Source organism: Nerophis lumbriciformis, linkage group LG05, assembly GCF_033978685.3.
Source record: "Nerophis lumbriciformis linkage group LG05, RoL_Nlum_v2.1, whole genome shotgun sequence".
Lineage (NCBI taxonomy): Eukaryota > Metazoa > Chordata > Actinopteri > Syngnathiformes > Syngnathidae > Nerophis > Nerophis lumbriciformis.
Window position 1 is genome coordinate 23,733,552 of NC_084552.2, and position 6,625 is coordinate 23,740,176.

The window sequence follows — 6,625 nt, forward strand, 5'->3', positions numbered from 1 at the left end:
GCAAATAGCAGAGACCTAATCCTGCAGCCACCAAACCAGATACCCTCAACGCCCTGACGCGCCTAGAAATTCTGTCCATAAAGGTTATGAACAGAATCGGTGACAAAGGTCAGCCTTGGCGGAGTCCAACCCTCACTGGAAACGTGTCCGACTTACTGCCGGCAATGCGGACCAAGCTCTGACACTGATTATACAGGGAGCGAACTGCCACAATAAGACAGTCCGTTACCCCATACTCTCTGAGCACTCCCCACAGGACTTCCCGGGGTACACGGTCGAATGCCTTCTCCAAGTCCACAAAGCACATGTAGACTGGTTGGGCAAACTCCCATGCACCCTCAAGGACCCTGCCGAGAGTATAGAGCTGGTCCACAGTTCCACGACCAGGACGAAAACCACACTGTTCCTCCTGAATCCGAGGTTCGACTATCCGGCGTAGCCTCCTCTCCAGTACACCTGAATAGACCTTACCGGGAAGGCTGAGGAGTGTGATCCCACGATAGTTGGAACACACCCTCCGGTTCCCCTTCTTAAAGAGAGGAACCACCACTCCAGAGGTACCGCCCCCGATGTCCACGCGATGTTGCAGAGCCTTGTCAACCAAGACAGCCCCACAACATCCAGAGCCTTAAGGAACTCCGGGCGGATCTCATCCACCCCCGGGGCCTTGCCACCGAGGAGCTTTTTAACTACCTCGGCAACCTCAGCCCCAGAAATAGGAGAGCCCACCACAGATTACCCAGGCCCTGCTTCCTCATAGGAAGACGTGCTGGTAGGATTGAGGAGGTCTTTGAAGTATTCTCTCCACCGATCCACAACATCCGCAGTCGAGGTCAGCAGAGCACCATCCCCACCATACACGGTGTTGACACTGCACTGCTTCCCCTTCCTGAGGCGGCGGATGGTGGTCCAGAATTGCTTCGAAGCCGTCCGGAAGTCTTTTTCCATGGCCTCTCCGAACTCCTCCCATGTCCAAGTTTTTGCCTCCGCGACCGCTGAAGCCGCACACCGCTTGGCCTGTCGGTACCTGTCTGCTGCCTCAGGAGTCCCATGAGCCAAAAGAACCCGATAGGACTCCTTTTTCAGCCTGACGGCATCCCTCACCGCCGGCGTCCACCAACGGGTTCTAGGATTACCGCCACGACAGGCACCAACCACCTTGCGGCCACAGCTCCAATCGGCCGCCTCGACAACAGAGGCACGGAACATCGTCCACTCGGACTCAATGTCCAGCGCCTCCCTCGTGACATTTTCAAAGTTCTTCCGGAGGTGGGAATTGAAACTCTCTCTGACAGGAGACTCTGCCGGGCGTTCCCAGCAAACCCTCACAATGCGTTTGGGCCTGCCAGGTCTGTTTGGCATCCTCCCCCATCATCGCAGCCAACTCACCACCAGGTGGTGATCGGTAGAAAGCTCCGCCCCTCTCTTCACCCGAGTGTCCAAAACATGAGACCGCAAATCCGATGACACAACTACAAAGTCGATCAGAACTGCGGCCTAGGGTGTCCTGGTGCCAAGTAAACATATGGACACCCTTATGTTTGAACATGGTGTTTGTTATCGACAATCTGTGACGAGCACAAAAGTCCAATAACAGAACACCACTCGGGTTCAGATCCGGGCGGCCATTCTTCCCAATCACACCTCTCCAGGTTTCACTGTCGCTGCCAACATGAGCGTTGAAGTCCCCCAGTAGAACGAGGGAATCACCCGGGGGAGCACTCTCCAGTACTCCCTCGAGTGAATCCAAAAAGGGTGGGTACTCTGAGATGCCGTTTGGCGCGTAAACGCAAACAACAGTCAGGACCTGTCCCCCCCACCCGAAGGCGGAGGGAAGCTACCCTCTCGTCCACTGGGTTGAACTCCAACGTGCAGGCTTTGAGCCGAGGGGCAACAAGAATTGCCACCCCAGCCCGTCGCCTCTCATTGCCGGCAACGCCTGAGTGGAAGAGAGTCCAGCCCCTCTCAAGAGAAGTGGTTCCAGAGCCCTTGCTGTGCGTCGAAGTGAGTCCGACTATATCTAGCCAGAACTTCTCCACCTCACGCACTAGCTCAGGCTCCTTCCCCCGCAGCGAGGTGACGTTCCACGTCCCAAGAGCCAGCTTATGTAGCCGAGGATCGGACCGCCAAGTGCCCTGCCCTCGGCTGCCGCCCAGCTCACACTGCACCCGACCTCTATGGCCCCTGCTATGGGTGGTGAGCCCATTGGAGGGGGGACCCACGTTGCCTCTTCGGGCTGTGCCCGGCCGGGCCCCATGGGGACAGGCCCGGCCACCAGGCGCTCGCCATCGTGCCCCACCTCCGGGCCTGGCTCCAGAGGGGGGCTCCGGTGACCCGCGTCCGGGCGAGGGAAATCTGGGTCCTTTGTTAGTGTTCTTCATAGAGGTCTTTGAGCTGCTCTTTGTCTGATCCCTCACCTAGGACCAGTTTGCCTTGGGAGACCCTACCAGGGGGCATAGAAACCCCCGGACAACATAGCTCCTAGGATCATTGGGACACGCAAACTCCTCTACCACGGTAAGGTGGCAGCTCAGAGAGGAGTATATATATATATATATATATATATATATATATATATATATATATATATATATATATATATATATATATATATATATGTGTATTTTTATATATATATATATATATATATATATATATATATATATATATATATATATATATATATGTATTTTTAGGAACACTAATACAAAACCTCCCAATAATGTCTGATTGAAAGCTAAAAAACGTTATGACAGACCGCCTTTAAAAACAAAATGGAATTTAACATTTTTTTTTACTGAATGAGACACATTTTACAATATTAACTACGAACAATAAAACACTGAATATTGACAACATATGAACGTCAAACCCCCTCTCGATCGACATATTTTACAATCAAGCAAAACGCAACAAAAATGCAACAAACACGGCGAAATATGAATGCGAAGGGTAAAAAAACACCTACAAGCTGATATAATATCACTTTTCTTGCAGAACTTTGTTGTAAAAATGTCTTCCGCGTCTGTCCCTGACACCCGCATTTAAGACTGGCCGCTCTGGACACACTGGGCGTGGAAACAAACCACGCCCACGCTGCTTGGTGCCTCGTCTGAGCTGCTGTGACTTAGATTACCATAGTGACTAGTATATCATGCAAAAGCGCAGATTCCAACCATCTAAATACTTTGTATAGTTCAAGACTTACAGTCATTTGAAAACATCACTGCACATCATAATGGCAGCTACAGTTTCCATCTTAAAGATCTACAAACATTTTTTGGGAATGTCCGGCGGGCCAGATTGAAAAGCTTAACGGGCCGCGTGCAACCCCCGGGCCTTAATTTGCCCAGGTCTGGTCTATGGTTTACTTGCCGGCCTCATCACCATGACAATCACAACTACCATAACACTCGCCGAACCCACACAGCTGATAATTATGACATACTGGCTACCAGATAAGAAACTGATATAGTAAAAATATGCACTAAATGTAACACCCTAACATATCCCAGGTTTAGGTCTACATATAAAATTAGCCGTTCGGTGCTGCATTACCGTTCAAAGTTTCTGCTTAAAAATCTGCGGTGCTTGGCTGCAATCGGGCGGAAGGCGGGGTACACCCTAAGTCGCCACCTCATAATAATTATCATTTTACACATTTTAAACATTGAATGTGTGCTCCAAATTATAATATGATGCAATGGATGATCAAGTTGCTAATCCCCCTCAGGACTGCAGCAAATTGAGGCTTGCGGTTCTTTTTCCTCCTCCTGCGGGTATTATAAGACAATTAGCATTTGCCAACGTTTCTTCTAATCGTTTTACCATGACAGCATTGTTCCCTAATGCACCTTTTGTTTTTTGTTTCAGCCTATTAAGCTGCAGCACGCAAATTGTGATGAAAAAAATTATGAATATTTAATGTGGTTGACATTGATGCCCGACACTGTTGGTGGTGAGAAACCAGCAGGTTGCAGTGAAAGTGAAAACGTGGACGTGAACAATTGTCGTCCTAATTAATGTCGGACTGCATGTCTTCCAGGTGTGAATGAATGATGAGAATGATGACGATAAGGATGATGATGATGACGATGCAGCTGCCTTTTGTAGCTGCATGTGGGAATGGCTTAGAATATTTTGTATGTCTCAGGACATACCCATTTTACAAAACCCAAAACCAGTGAAGTTGGCACGTTGTGTAATTCATTAATAAAAACAGAATACAATGATTTGCAAATGCTTTTTCAACGTATATTCAATTGAATGAACTGCAAAGACAAGATATTTAATGCTGGAACTGAGAAACTTTTTTTATTTTTTTGCAAATAATCATTAACTTAGAATTTAATGGCAGCAACACATTGTAAAAAAGTTGGCACATGGGCATTTTTACCCCTGTGTTACATGGCCTTTCCTTTTAACAACACTCAGTAAACGTTTGGGAACTGAGGAGACCAATTTTTTTAAGCTTTTCAGATGGAATTATTTCCCATTCAGCTTAAGTTGTTCAACAGTCCGGGGGTCTCCGTTGTGGTGTTTTAGGCTTCATAATGCGCCACACATTTTCAATGGGAGACAGGTCTGGACTACAGGCAGGCCAGTCTAGTACCCGCATTCTTTTACTATGAAGCCACGTTGATGTAACACGTGACTTGGCATTGTCTTGCTGAAATAAGCAGGGGCGTCCATGATAACGTTGCTTGGATGGCACCTATATGTTGCTCCAAAACCTGTATGTACCTTTCAGCATTAATGGAGCCTTCACAGATGTGTAAGTTACCCATGCCTTGGGCACTAATACACCCCCATACCATCACAGATACTGGCCTTTGAACTTTGCGCCTATTAGAATCCGGATGGTTCTTTTCCTTTTTGGTCCAGAGGACACGACGTCCGGGTTTTGCAAAAACTATTTGAAATGTGGACTCGTCAGACCACAGAACACTTTTCCACTTTGTATCAGTCCATCTTAGATGAGCGAAACCGGCGGCGTTTCTGGGTGTTGTTGATAAATGGCTTTCGCTTTGCATACTAGAGTTTCAACTTGCACTTATAGATGTAGCGACTACCTGTAGTTACTGACAGTGGTTTTCTGAAGTGTTCCTGAGACCATGTGGTGATATCCTTGACACAAAGATGTCGCTTTTTGATGCAGTACCGCCTGAGGGATCGAAGGTCCGTAATATCATCGCTTACATGCAGTGATTTCTCCAGATTCTCTGAAGCTTTTGATGATATTACGGACCGTAGACGGTGAAATCTCAAAATTCCTTGCAATAGCTCATATAGAAATGTTGTTCTTAAGCTGTTGGGACAAGTTGCTCACGCATTTGTTCACAAAGTGGTGACCCTCGCCCCATCCTTGTTTGTGAATGACTGAGCATTTCATGGAAGCTGCTTTTATACCCAATCATGGCACCCACCTGTTCCCAAATATTTTTGCCACCTGTGCCAGCTTTTTTTAAACATGTTGCAGGCATCAAAATGAGATAATATTTGCAAAAAATAACAAGGTTTTCCATTTCGAACATTAAATATATTTTCTTTGCAGTCTCTTCAATTGAATATAGGTTGAAAAGGATTTGCAAATCATTGTATTTTGTTTTTATTTACAATTTACCGAAGGTGCCAACTTCACTGGTTTTGGGATTTGTACATGTATTACTTGCAGTTGTAAGCCACAGTAACTTCAGATTTGTTTGCATGCTGTAAACACACATAATTTACATGATGTGTATAGGCACGTGATTAGGAGGCAACTGCAGAATTATAGTAAGCCTAAAGCACCATTTTATTCTACAATTACAAGCAAAGTGAAATAAATTCAGCTGTATAAAGACAGAATTGTTTGCACATAACAATGAAATATAACAACTCTACTGAATCAGTACACCAATTACAAACCCCGTTTCCATATGAGTTGGGAAATTGTGTTGGATGTAAATATAAACAGAATACAATGATTTGCAAATCCTTTTCAATCTATCTTCAATTGAATGCACTACAAAGACAAGATATTTGGGAGACAGGTCTGGACTACAGGCAGGCCAGTGTAGTACCCGCACTCTTTTACTATGAAGCCACGTTGATGTAACACGTGGCTTGGCATTGTCTTGCTGAAATAAGCAGGGGCGTCCATGATAACGTTGCTTGGATGGCTAAATATGTTGCTCCAAAACCTGTATGTACCTTTCAGCATTAATGGCACTTTCACAGATGTGTAAGTTACCCATGTCTTGGGCACTAATACACCCCCATACCATCACAGATGCTGGCTTTTACACTTTGCGCCTATAACAATCCGGACGGTTCTTTTTCTCTTTGGTCTCTTTGAAATGTGGACTCGTCAGACCACAGAACACTTTTCCACTTTGTATCAGTCCATCTTAGATGAGCTCAGGCCCAGCGAAGCCGACGGCGTTTCTGCGTGTTGTTGATAAACGATTTTCGCCTTGCATAGGAGAGTTTTAACATGCACATACAGATTTAGCGACCAACTGTAGTTACTGATAGTGGGTTTCTTAAGTGTTCCTGAGCCCATGTGGTGATATCCTTGACACACTGATGTCGCTTGTTGATGCAGTACAGCCTGAGGGATCGAAAGTCACGGGCTTAGCTGCTT